Source organism: Zootoca vivipara, chromosome 16, assembly GCF_963506605.1.
Source record: "Zootoca vivipara chromosome 16, rZooViv1.1, whole genome shotgun sequence".
NCBI classification, from domain to species: domain Eukaryota; kingdom Metazoa; phylum Chordata; class Lepidosauria; order Squamata; family Lacertidae; genus Zootoca; species Zootoca vivipara.
The window spans coordinates 42334814-42348634 of record NC_083291.1 but is presented as its reverse complement, the minus strand read 5'-3'; the positions used below and the strand labels follow the sequence as shown (position 1 = coordinate 42348634).

General features: G+C 48.6%; 1 protein-coding gene across 1 annotated transcript in view; it reads right to left on the bottom strand.

The window, feature by feature from the left end:
* SYN1 (synapsin I) overlaps positions 1–13821 on the bottom strand; it is an 86979-nt gene that overhangs the window by 12597 nt on the left and 60561 nt on the right. The gene's annotated exons all lie outside the window — the stretch shown is intronic.

Genomic DNA, 13821 nt, shown 5'->3' with positions numbered 1-13821 from the left:
TTACAGCAGATGAGGGGAACCATTGGACCTCCAAAGGTTGCTGAACTACAGCTCCCATAATTCCTGCTTGCTGGGCTGATGGGAGTTCAGCAATATCCGGAGGACTAGAGGTTCCCCACACCAGATTTACAGCCTCTGTCTGTCTGTCTAGGAAGCCACTTTTGTTATTGTTGGTGTCTGTATGTCTGTCTCAAGAGACAGTGGAAGAGTGTACCATTGCAGGAAAAGTCAAGCCATTCTCCAATGGGAGACCAATACGGAAGAGACATGTTTTATTGCAGCTGGTGCAGATCTTGGTGGCTTTTGTTACTTGATTGCTGGCAATTGTAAGGATGCAAAGTATGGAATGGCAGTCAAGCAGAGAGCAAAGAGACATCTTGATGGTGTGCTTCCGAAGTGACTGCCTAAAGAGGTTCCCCACCACCACTCATAGCTGCCAAGTTCTCCCTTTTTTTAAGGGAAATTCCTTTATGCTGAATAGGCTTCCTCGCAAGAAAAGGGAAAACTTGGCAGCTATGCCACCACTGCGTCACTGTTTTGGGAACAGCAGGGAACCTGTGGCCCCCACAGGTGTTGTGGGACAACAACCCCCATCAGTCCAAGCCAGCATGGCCAATGGTCAGGAACAATGGGAGCTATAGCCTACCAACTTCTCCGGAGGTCCATGGGTCATTCCCCATACTAGCTTTACATGCTTGCTTTGGGACCCCCCCCCCCAAGCTATTCCTGCATATGGTGTGGAGCTGCTTTAATAATCGCAGCACAACTTTAAGGCCTCACTCAGAGTGGTGTGTTCCAGTCCGGGCACCTCGTGGTTCAGGAAAATGCTGACAGAAAGGAAAGGAGTCAGTGGAGAGAGAGGCTGGAGATGAGAGTAAGAGCTGATCTCCATTGCAAAAGGAAGGAAGAAGGAAGGAAGATGACCAAGTAAAAGATCTTAGAGATCCGAATGCATACAAGAACAAGGGAGTCATCTGTACTGGAGTGGGGTGTGTGTGTGGCAGTCTCCCTATCTTATCAGGTCCTGAATATGCAAGCCTGGCTCCAAAGGGTGCCTAGGTTGGGCAAGATCATTTGGCTGTTACAATAGACCATTGTAACAGCCTGCTTGCTTCTTCGCACCCTCCCCACTCAAACACAAATGCACATAAAGACAACTTGGCATTTGTAAATAAATAGATATTATGAAAATGCCACAAGTCTTCTGTGCAAGAAAACGGATGCTGAAAAAGGCTGTACCGTAAAACCTCTCACCATTTGAGGAAGTGGGAAGTGCCTAGCAACTGTATCATCCTTTCTTTGTACAAATTCAGCCCCATCACTCATCATGAGTAATACTAATAATGAAAAAACTCTTTAAGTTTTCTTTTTCTTTAAGGCAGTGCAACCATACTTCACAATCATCACATTGACACCCAAAGCATTTTAAAGCAAGGGGAAGGTCTAGGGGGGTAACGAAAACCAAATGACACTGTGTCTCCTAGGACAACCCCCCCCCCCCAACAGCTTGTGCATAAAAAGTAGATTGTAGGCAGTAAGAACCTGGAGGGCACAAAACAGGAAGGAGCTGGCCTGTGATTAAAGAGGGTCTGACGTAATGCTTAGATGCCAAACTCTGTAGTTATGGACAAAGAGGGGCAATTTGTTGGTTGCCCAACAGACCTTTGTGTCTAAGCCCCCAACAGACGCCCCTTTTTTTCTTCTGCACTACTCTTAAGGACCCTCCAGACCGGGGTGGGTTTTGGGGCAGGCAGACAGTGCCTTCTGCAACCTGGCACTGGTGCAACAATAGTGGATTAGCAGTGGATTTATACTGGACTGTCCACACAGCCTTCTGCTTTATCAATTGTTCTGTGATGCTTCCCAAACATGATTGCTTTATTGCTCTCTGGAGGGCGCTACTAGTGCTATAGTGCGCGCAGGGGGGGGGAGCAGGACAAAAGATAAAGCAGAACACTGCAAAATAAAAAGTTACAGGATTTCACAGGAAATTATGGGACATGCACTGACTTGGAAGTATTATCTCTGCCCTGAAACTTATGCAAGCACAAACAGTACTGAAAGTGGGATCTCGTATCCCCCCCCCCCGGAACTCCACCAAGAGCACAAATAATCGTAAATGCATAATAAAAAGTACCCTTGGTCTCCTGTGTAGGGATTTGCCTAGTCTCTTGGAGTGCCATGGGGGCCCAGGTTAGGGTGAATGGGATTGGAGCCTTATCCAAGGTGTGGCAGGAAGTTTTCCCAAAGCTTCACCCATCAGGAGTGGGGAAAAATGAAATTATGGGGGGGGGAGAGAGAGAAGTTCTACACTTTCATGCTACATTTTGCAGACAAGAGTGCCCCAACTTTGCCTGTCTGTGTGTACAAGGATTGTCAGAACAACTCTTTAAGGCAGATCAGTGGCGTTGTGGTCTAAACCACTGAGCCTTCTTGGCAGTTCGAATCCCTGCAACGGGGTGAGCTCCTGTTACTCTGTCCCACCTCCTGCCAACCTAGCAGTTAGAAAGCATGCCAGTGCAAGTAGATAAATAGGTACTACTGTGGCAAGAAGGTAAATGGTGTTTCCGTGCGCTCTGGTTTCTGTCAAGGTATCCCGCTGCGCCAGAAGCAGTTTAGTCCTGCTGGCCACATGACCCGGAAAGCTGTCTGTGGAAAACACCTGCTCCCTTGGCCTGAAAGCGAGATGAGTGCCGCAACCCCATAGTTGCCTTTGACTGGACTTAACAATCCAGAGGTCCTTTACCTTTACCTAAGGTAGATCCGTATTAACAGCCCCACCCATATTGAAGCTTTGGGGAGGGGAGAATGAGAGAGGCCTAGTTGCCTGAGGCCTTCTTAGAAGTTCATGGCCATGATCTTCAGACCTGCTCTGCAGCGCAGCCTCTTCTTCCCAACACTCCCAAAGACAGTATCAAATTTAGAGGTAACAAGGCTTCTGAATTCTTTAAATTCTGACTTCAGGAATACCCTGGCCTAAAGGTTGCACTGTCACTGAAGAAGGGTCATCAGCATGAAATCCGTTTGCACATCTCCATGACTCACATTTTTATTTTTTATTTTCACTGCAATACTTGCAGCAGAATGGCATGATCAGCTGCAACTTTCTACGGTCTGTATAAAATAAATACAGTGGTACCTCGGTTTATGAACACAATTGGTTCCGGAAGTCTGTTCATAAACTGAAGCGTTCATAAACTGAAGCGAACTTTCCCATTGAAAGAAAGAAGTGTGCATGCACACGAAAGCTCATACCAAAATAAAAACTTAGTTGGTCTTTAAGGTGCTACTGAAGGAATTTTTTATTTTCCCATTGAAAGTAATGGAAAGTGAATTAATCCGTTCCAGATGGGTCCGCGGCGTTCGTAAACCGAAAATTCATAAACCGAGGTGTTCATTAACAGAGGTTCCACTGTACTGGAATGGGGGGAAAGGTGAGATCCTATCAGATGGAGCTCTCTTGTATCTGGATGTTGTCTCACGTGCAGCCCCAGAACAAGCCCTGCTGAAATAGAAATAGAATGCCTGAGTGACGCGCCAGCAGGCTGGCCAGCCAAGAGCGGCAGTGGGGGCTTGGGCTCTGCCAGTGGCCCTTCAGTAGGGTTGGGTGAATCCCTCAGCTTCTTATCTTTCCAGTCTTCAGTTCAGCTGCCCACACTTCCACACCAGTGCAATATATGTTACAGTGCTTTCTTCTGGGGTTACTCATGGGCACTGTAACAACTTCATGGTGAGAATTGGTGCCTTCTCTCTCTCTCTCTCTCTCTCTCTCTCTCTCTCTCTCTCTCTCTCTCTCTCTGTGTGTGTGTGTGTGTGTGTCTGTGTGTGGTGTCCTCATGAAAATTCATCAGCATCTTAGTGCGAATTTCCCTTAATATATGGAATTCTGCCCAATACACAATTTTTGGCGAGGGAATTTTCCTAATATTATATGCATTTACATAAATTGCATTGTATTATCATTTCTTTTAAAAAATCATTTCATTATATTATAATAATATAATAATAATTTATTATTTATACCCCGCCCATCTGGCTGGGTTTCCCCAGCCACTCTGGGTGGCTTCCAACCAAATATTAAAAACAATACAGCATCAAATATTAAAAACTTCCCTAAACAGGGCCACCTTCAGTTGTCTTTTAAAAGTAAAATAGTTGCTTATTGTCTTGACATCTGCTGGGAGAGCGTTCCACAGGGCGGGTGCCACTACCGAGAAGGCCCTCTGCCTGGTTCCCTGTAACCTCACTTCTCGCAATGAGGGAACCGCCAGAAGGCCCTCGGTGCTGGATCTCAGTGTCCGGGCAGAACGATGGGGGTGGAGACACTCCTTCAGGTATACTGGACCGAGGCCATTTAGGGCTTTAAAGATCAACACCAACACTTTGAATTGTGCTTGGGAACGTACTGGGAGCCACTGTAGATTTCTCAGGACCGGTGTTATGTGGTCTCGGCGGCCACTCCCAGTCACCAGTCTAGCTGCCGCATTTTGGATTAATTGCAGTTTCTGGGTCACCTTCAAGGTAGCCCCATGTAGAGCGCATTACAGAAGTCCAACCAGAGCATGCACTACTCTGGCGAGACAGTCTGCGGGCAGGTAGGGTCTCAGCCTGCGTACCAGATGGAGCTGATAAACAGCTGCCCTGGACACAGAATTAACCTGCACCTCCATGGACAGCTGTGAGTCCAAAATGACTCCCAGGCTGCACACCTGGTCCTTCAGGGACACAGTTACCCCTTTCAGGACCAGGGAATCCCCAACACCCACCAGCCCCCTGTCACCCAAAAACAGTACTTCTGTCTTGTCAGGATTCAACCTCATATAAACCGTATATGGTTTATATGCAGATTTTACCCTAATATATGCAGCCCTAAAATGGGGGACGCGGGTGGCGCTGTGGGTTAAACCACAGAGCCTAGGGCTTGCCGATCAGAAGGTTGGCGGTTCAAATCCCTGCGACAGGGTGAGCCCACCTAGCAGTTTGAAAGCATGTCAAAGTGCAAGTAGATAAATAGGTACCGCTCCAAGCGGGAAGGTAAACCACGTTTCCGTGTGCTGCTCTGGTTTGCCAGAAGCGGCTTTGTCATGCTGGCCACATGACCTGGAAGCTGTACGCCGGCTCCCTCGGCCAATAATGCCAGATGAGCGCGCAACCCCAGAGTCGGTCACGACTGGACCTAATGGTCAGGGGTCCCTTTACCTTTATCTTTATGCATCCCTAATACTCAGTAGCAAACCTCAGTTTGTTGAGTAATGTATGAGCGGTCCCAGGGAGGTGCAACAAAGCTTGCCTCCCAACAAAGCTTTCCTGCCTAGCTTCCAAATGCATTTCTCATCATCCACACCTGGAAATGGCTGTGCATCTAAAAGAATTGATGCTTTTGAATTATGGTGCTGGAGGAGACTCTTGAGAGTCCCATGGACTGCAAGAAGATCAAACCTATCCATTCTGAAGGAAATCAGCCCTGAGTGCTCACTGGAAGGACAGATCGTGAAGCTGAGGCTCCAATACTTTGGCCACCTCATGAGAAGAGAAGACTCCCTGGAAAAGACCCTGATGTTGGGAAAGATGGAGGGCACAAGGAGAAGGGGACAACAGAGGACGAGATGGTTGGACAGTGTTCTTGAAGCCACCAACATGAGTCTGACCAAACTGCAGGAGGCATTGGAAGACAGGAGTGCCTGGCGTGCTCTGGTCCATGGGGTCACAAAGAGGCGTATACGACTAAACGACTAAACAGCAACAAACAACAACCAATTCAAGAGAATGTATTTCTGTTTGGATGCATGAATGAAGGATGGATGAAGTTTGTACAAAATGCACTGAAAGAAAATGTAAGGGCTCATTCACCCTTCCTCTGGTCCTGCTGCTTCCCCTGGGGAAAAACCGTTCTTAGCACTCAATTGGAACAAATGGCAATTTCGGTTTTCTCCAGATTGACGTTTGCTCCAATTTAGCACTAAAGAGTGGGCTTTCCCTGGGGAAGGAGTGGGGCAAGGGGGAACCTGCTCAGATCCTGTGCCTAGAAAACACAGGAAAAGCAGAGTGTGGACGGGCCCCACGTCAGCTGTCACATACTGGAAAATACTGACCACCACTGCCTGGCATTGGTGATAAACCGGATTGCTGATCAGTGTCAAATCCTAATACTGAATACAAAATAATAGCTGGGCGCCCACACATTTGGAGGATATTCATCATCCAAATTCACAAGGGGTCGCTCTTATGGGCAAGTTTCATGTCCTGTCTGTTCAGAACCCCTTCATTTACTTCTGTTTCAAAGGTTGTCTTCCTATCAAGCACATCAATTTGTTTTTCCCCCTTTTCTCAGCAAAAGGAAAGTAAGTGAGTCCTATCCTGGGGGTTAAAGTAGGACACATTCCAAGTGGAGAAAAGTTGCCAGTTCTTAAAAATGGAGAGGGATTAATCACAGGCTGCTCAGAGAAACAAGGAATTTCCCATCAAGACCAGACATTCTTCTGAGGGCAGCAATTTTGAAACCCACATGTTAACATAATAGTAATGATCTCTGTCATCAGTGGGTCCAGAATACTGATCCTACAATAGGTAGTTAATTAGCAGTTTTGGAAAGCAATCAAGGGGGACCTATGATGCTCTATGTGGTGGAGTCAGATGTGATCCAGATGAGCTGACAGTGAAGCAACACAGGCTGCAATTACGACTCTTCCCTGTTCTGACCACCAGGGCAGTGATACATTGGTGGTAGTTTTCTTGTTTGGCAACACCCCTGGCTTGAGAGTAAAAGAATGAAAGCCCCCTTGAGCCTCTCTAGCACCAGCAGTTCTGCAGCCCTGGTGCCCGAAAGTGTCAGCACCACCTTGATAGCAAGATAAATTGCAGATTTATTTCCAAGAGAACAGTAAAACCAAACAAAAATACAAGTGTCAAAGGAATCATATCCAACAATGGAGTCACAATGTTGGCGTCAGGTGGTGATGCTGCTCTTATGAATTGCCATTCTATCATTATATTCCAGTGGGCATCAGGGCTTATAGCTCCCCACCTCCTGGAAATCTAGGGACTCGGCTGCAATGCAAATGTAAAGCAAAGTGGGGTCTCAGGACTCCCCTTCTAATTCTGGGGTGCCAGACATTGACTTAAGCACGCTAAAATATAAGCTATGTTAAAAAATAAGATGACCCAAGGGTGGTTGCTATTCTAAGAACCCACCAGCCCTTTGGACAGAATGAGCATCTCTCTGTGGTTAAAAAGCTAAAGCTAAAGGACCCCTGGACTGTTAATTCCAGTCAAAAGCGACTATGGGGTTGCGGCGCTCATCTCGCTTTCAGGCCGAGGGAGCTGACGTTTGTCCACAGACAGTCATGTGGCCAGCAGGACTAAACCGCTTCTGGCGCACTGGGATACCTTGACAGAAACCAGAGCGCACGGAAACACCATTTACCTTCCCGCCACAGCGTGCTTTTGAACTGCTAGGTTGGCAGGAGCTGGGACAGAGTAACAGGAGCTCACCCCGTTGTGGGGATTCGAACTGCCAACCTTCTGATTGGCAAGCCCAAAAGGCACAGTGGTTTAAAACATAGCACCACCTGCATCTGTGGTGCCAGCAGTCTGGTAGATAGGCACAATCCTACCAAATATTGGCTATTAATCATATCCAACTGTCCTTCCAGCACCATTCAGGCCCTGTTCTCTTCTTTTTTTCTAGTTACAATGAGCAAAGAAGACACTGCCCTCAGCCATCTATCACAAACTGGGGAAATGGGGAAATGGCGGCTCATCTTAGGAATGGGACCCCAAAGGTAAGGAGGAGTTTCAGGAGCTGAAGTGCAAATCAAGAGAGGAAGACCAGTGGGTGAACATCCTGGGAAGCAGGTGGGTGAGAACAGTAGTGCAGAGAGGCAATCCCACCTGTACACATGAACACCCCCCCCCAAATCCATTGAACTTACTTCTAAGGAGACATTGTGTAGAGTTGCACCTGGTGTGTCCTTTGGGAGGTGTTTTGTTCTTATCTTTTAATAGCAACTGTGGGGGAATCTGAAGCCAGACCACAGTATGAGTCTATGGTCTTTAATCTTTTCCAACATGCCACAGCTCAAATGAAAGCCAGCCTTGCCAACCCACGGGGGCTGCTATTTGCGTCAGGAGGCAATGGCGGCTTCTCTCTTGATGCAAATAGCTGCTTGGGGAGTGGGGTATCCAGGACCCCTGGACAGCATAGGGCCATATACCTGGAGAAGAGAAGGTTAAGGGGTGATATGATAGCCATGTTCAAATATATAAAAGGATGTCATATAGAGGAGGGAGAAAGGTTGTTTTCTGCTGCTCCGGAGAAACGGACACGGAGCAATGGATTCAAACTACAAGAAAGAAGATTCCACCTAAACATTAGGAAGAACTTCCTGACAGTAAGAGCTGTTTGACAGTGGAATTTGCTGCCAAAGAGTGTGGTGGAGTCTCCTTCTTTGGAGGTCTTTAAGCAGAGGCTTGACAGCCATCTGTCAGGAATGCTTTGATGGTGTTTCCTGCTTGGCAGGGGGTTGGACTGGATGGCCCTTGTGGTCTCTTCCAACTCTGTGATTCTATGATATAGCTCAGTGGTGGAGCATCCGTTCTACATGTGGAAGGTTCCAGGTTCAATTCCTGGCATTTCCAGGTAGGGCTGGGGAAAGATTGCTGCCTCAGGCTCAAACCCTGGAAAGTCATTGCCAGTTGGATTAGACAGTGCTGAGCAGGAAGGACTGGTTGTCTGACCTGGTACCAGGCAGAACCCTATATTCCCTAGTCATAGGGTAAAAGGTCAATAAAAAACTTCCCTTCTCTCCACAGTCCCAGTCTTGACCCATAACACAGATACTGGAGGTGCTCCTCAGACCATCACTATGTTCAGGTAGGATTCAACTCTTTCCCCACAAACTGAAGGTTGCACAATTAAAGCTGGCTTGGAATTCCTGCTCAACAAACCAGCTTCTCTGAAAGATCAGACCTTACTTTTTTCTATTCCATGAGGAAAACTAATGGAAAATGCACTGGAAAGTGTGGGATAACCCTTGCTAGCCACAACAGCCCCCCAAACTCCCTGCAAACAAATCAGGAAACAATTCATGAAACAGGTTGCCTGGAAGCACCTTGGGGATGCTATTCACAAAAAACCAAACCAACAAACAAAAAACAGGCACAGCCAAACTATGCATTTAACGCGAATCTTCACCTGAGCTTGAGTTTCACAAGCTCTCTGCTGCAACAGAGCTGAATTCCCCATGCTGGTTCCCACTGGCCATCATAGCTAGACAGGAAGCCCTACAAGACACGGACATATATAATCCATTTCTTGTGGTAATTGCTTGAGGCAACTCTAGAGGTTGGAAGCACTGTGGGAGGTGAGATGAGAGAGAGAGAGAGAGAGAGAGAGAGAGAGAGAGAGAGAGAGAGAGAGAGAGAAGGTGTGATCTCAGCCAGCAGTGCCTACCAGCAGCCCCTTCTGCCAAAGCTTCCCTTTTCCCATACTGGGGCTGGTTCCCATTCAGAGCAATGGTGTGCATGACTCTCCCTTCTGCAGTCCTACTGCACCTTCTTCCAGCCCTCAGCTTTGGCCTAGAAACCAGCCGGTGCCAAACGTCTACTTGGCATTGCTTCAGCTTAGGAGCCAGAAAACCAGACACAGTTTATAACACCTCAGAGTGCAGTGGAAGGAAGATACGTTCTCCGCTGCAGGACTCAAAATAAGGAGCAGAAACATTCTCTGGTTGCATCCAGACCAGCAAGGGGTGCTGGCTGACCAGAACAAAACTAGCCCAGCAAAGTTTTTGTTTTCTAAATGTCCAGGCTAGTTGCCAGGGTTTCTGCATCAAAGCCCGCTGTGCTGTTTTGTTTTCGGGGATTGTTTGGGGCTTAAAATCAGCCTCAGTATTTTCACTGAGTGCATGTGCTTGAATTGTACAGAAGGCGGAAGACTGAGATCTTTTGGGAAATCTCTGTGCCTGGAATAAATCTAAAAGGTGCAAAAACATAAATCAACCATTTTTAATAACATAGATATGGAAGGATTTGAAAAGTTTACAATAAACCTCTGACTTACGGAATATGCAATAATGACCAACCATTGCATGTGACTTCACAACACTGAAAAGCTGTGTGCATAATATCACATCAGTGTATTTTAAAATATCTAGCTGTATCTAGAATACATTGATGTGATGATACACAGTGTCCGAATCATTCTTTGTAAAGTTTTCAAATCCCACTGTATCTATGTTATAAGAAAGAATTGTGTTCATTTAGTTCCTTGGCTTTATTTACTCTTTTGTACCGTGTTTCCCCTTTTTTAAGACACCGTCTTATAACTTTTTTTCCTCAAAAACACACACGGTGTCTTATATTCAGGGGATGTCTTTTTTTAATTAATCTTACTGTTTTTATTACAGTACCTTACAGCTGTTCTGGTCTTTGTGTATCTACAAAAGAACTTGAACTTAGCTTGGTAATATATGGGAAGCCAGAGCAGGTGGAGAGCATGCAACACTGTCCAGGACAGGGGTCAGCAAACTTTTAATGTGGGGGGCCGGTTCACTGTCCCTCAGAATCTGTGGCGGGCTAGACCGTGTGCGCGCACATACACATACGCCCATGCCTTCCTTCCCTCCCCGCGTTCAGATGGAGCAGGCTGGGCTAAGGAGGGGGCACCCCGTCGGCGCTGGGTCTCGGCTTGTGCTGAGGGGCCGCAGCCACCCTGCCAGGAAGGGTGTCCATGACCATGCTGCTAAAGTGCCACCGCCAAGCAGCACAGAGGAGTCCTCCTCCTCCTCTTACTCCTCCTCCTCCCTCCTCGCAGGCTCTCTGCTTCCGTGGTGCTGCTGGGCTCTCCGAGCGCTCTGCGCTGCAGCAGCCGCCAGTTCTGGGCTGCGGGGTGGCAGGCCTCCTCAGCCGGGCCAGGCAGAGGCCCGGCTGCTGGCTCAGGTGCTCCGCCCGGGAGGGTCGCCTCCGCTACCTCTGCTGCCAGGTCAGGTCCCCGCCGTAGCTGCAGACTTACCGCGGGGGCCGCCTGCGAAGCGCCGCACCGAGGCTCCCCGGGAGAAGGCACGCGGGGAGCGGATTCCGACCTCGGTGATGTCAGGCGCGCGCCAGTCCCCTGAGCCGAAGCGCAGCTCGGGGTACTGGCGGCAGCAGCGGGGCTTCCTTGGGGAAGGCAGGCAGGCAGGCAGGCAACAACAGTCCCGGAGCCGAAACTCAGCGGGCGCTGCTTGCCGCCTGCCTGCCTTCCCCGCCAGTCCCCCGAGCCGAAGCGCAGCTCGGGGACTGGCGGCAGCAGCGGGGCTTCCTCAGATCGGGTCGGCGCTTATCGAGGAGCCGGTCTGCAGAGTCAGCGGCCAGCAGCGCTGCACAGAGCATCGCCTCCTCAATCCAGCACGGCGTTGCTGGGCGCTGACTCTGCAGACCGGCTCCTCAATCCAGTGCTCCGCGCAGCACTGATCAGCGCCGACCCGGCAGGCCGCCGGATCAAGGAAGCGGCCTGCCGGGTCGGCGCCCAGCACCGGATCGAGGAAGCTTTGGGGGTGGGGGGAGGAAGAGGAAAAAGGTGCCGGCGGGGAGGGAAAACGCGTGAGTCCTCTCCCCTTTCTTTCCTGTTTAGCCGGCTTGCGGGCATTTTATAGGAACAAACAATGTGAAAAGAAAAAAGAGGCAACGAGCCCAGTCAGCGGTGTCTCTCCCTCCCTCCAACTCCCCCCCCACCAAATGGAACTTCCCGACACCCCCCCCCCCCCATAACTTTTGGCCAGAGGCGTCCTCGGGCCCCGTTCCCACCTTCCCTGCTGGGCGCCTGCATGTCTTATTTTCGGGGTATGTCTTATATTTTTAAAATCTTAAAAATCCTGCCATGGCTTACTTTATGACTATGGCTTAAAAAGGGGGAAACACGGTATCTATTGATTGTTCAGGGAATAGTCTCTAGGTTTGCTTTTGCAGTAGATCTGCAAGGATCTTTGACTCCTACTCATTTCTCCAACAACTTTTCCCCACCTAAATCACACTGCTAAAAGAGGAATGGGCCTCCGTTGTGTTAAAGGGCTGCGGATTCAGATCCGTTCTGCTAGATCCATTCTCACCCTGTTTCCATGGAGTTGTTGTTTCTTCCCTTCTGCTGCACCTTATCTTCTATCTATTAAATCGGAACCACTATATTATAACCTAATTATCTCTTGTTACAGGTAGGAGCGGTGTTGGTCTGACGTAGTCAAAACAAAAAATAAAAAAAAATCCTTCCAGTAGCACCTTAGAGACCTACTAAGTTTGTCATAGGTGTGAGCTTTCGTGTACATGCACACGCACACGAAAGCTCATACCTATGACAAACTTTGTTGGTCTCTTAGGTGCTACTGGAAGGATTTTTTTTATTTTTTGTTTCGACTAATTATCTCTGTTACTCACAGCTCCAATCCTGTTCATGATGTATGGCAGCATCTCTAGAAAACAGAGGAGGTTACTTTTTTTTGTTATACCATCAAATTTGTGCCCAGCTGGGCAGGATGCAGCCTCTCTGCACATGGTTAGATTTGTGGCACCACATGCAGCACCCAGAGGAGCGCAAGCAGGATCTCATTTGTGTGCTCAGTGAACCCATGCAGGCAATGAATAAAGTCAAGGGAGCAGAGGAAGCTGCCTCTGACTGCATCAGGTCCCTTGTCCATTTAGCTCAGTACTGCCTACACTGACTGGCAGCAGACCTTAAGGCTTCCAGACATTCCCAACCCTGCCTGGGGATGCCATGGCTTGAACCCAGGCCCTTCTGCACACAAGGCAGATGCTCTGCCACTCAGCTATGACAATACTGTGTGGCACTTGGCAAATCATTTCCCCTGCTCCTGCCCTGCCCTGCTACTCACACTACAGCCAGTGTGGTGTAGTGGTTAAGAGCAGTAGTCTTGTAATCTGCGGAACTGGGTTCAATTCCCCACTCCTCCACATGCAGCTGCTGGGTGACCTTGGGCTAGTCACACTTCTCCAAAGTCTCTCAGCCTCACTCACCTCACAGAGTGTTTGTTGTGGGAGAGGAAGGGAAAGGAGAATGTTAGCCGCTTTGAGACTCCTTCCGGTAGTGATAAAGCGGGATATCAAATCCAAACTCTTCTTCTACTACTACTCCCTGGCCATATTACCTGCCCTGTGTAAGGAAGTCCCAGCTCCATCCGCCACGTTGATGCTCAATGAGAGCCACAGAGGGCTTATCCACACTTACCTCTTGCCCCACTTATAAGCTCTGTATCCAAGCATGGTTGTTTTTTTGTTTTGTTTTGTTTTTGTCCTGGAGCTTGCCCAACAAAAAACCACTTAATTGGAGCAGACACCAATTTGGGTTTTAAGCTTATTGCTCATTGCTCCAATTGAGCTTGAATGAGAAGGTTTTTGTGGGGAAAGCTCTAGAGAAAAGGAAAAGCGCTTGGACACGGAGCTTTAAAACACGGACCCTGCCTGGAAAGTGCAGAGGAAAGGCATGAGAGCTGCAGATCAAAGGCCAATGGTGGTGGGAGCCAAAGGGGCAGGAGCTCAGAGGCACACCCCACATTTAGTGCATGTGGCTTTCCCACAAAGACTCATGGGAACAGTAGTTTGCTAAGGGTGCTGGGAATTGTAGCTGAGTAAGGGGTAAATGACACTTCCCAGTATTCTTTGGTGAGGGGCAGGGGGGGGGAGCCATGACTGTTAAAGTGCAATAAATCTGCTTAAAACAGTGCGGTGCCAAGTATTGTGAGAGGTTCCTGGCTACTGCCATGCTCTCTGCCATGCCTCCGTCCATCATCCCTGCTCCTTTCAGGGTGGTGATGCTCGGTGCCAGTCTGTTGG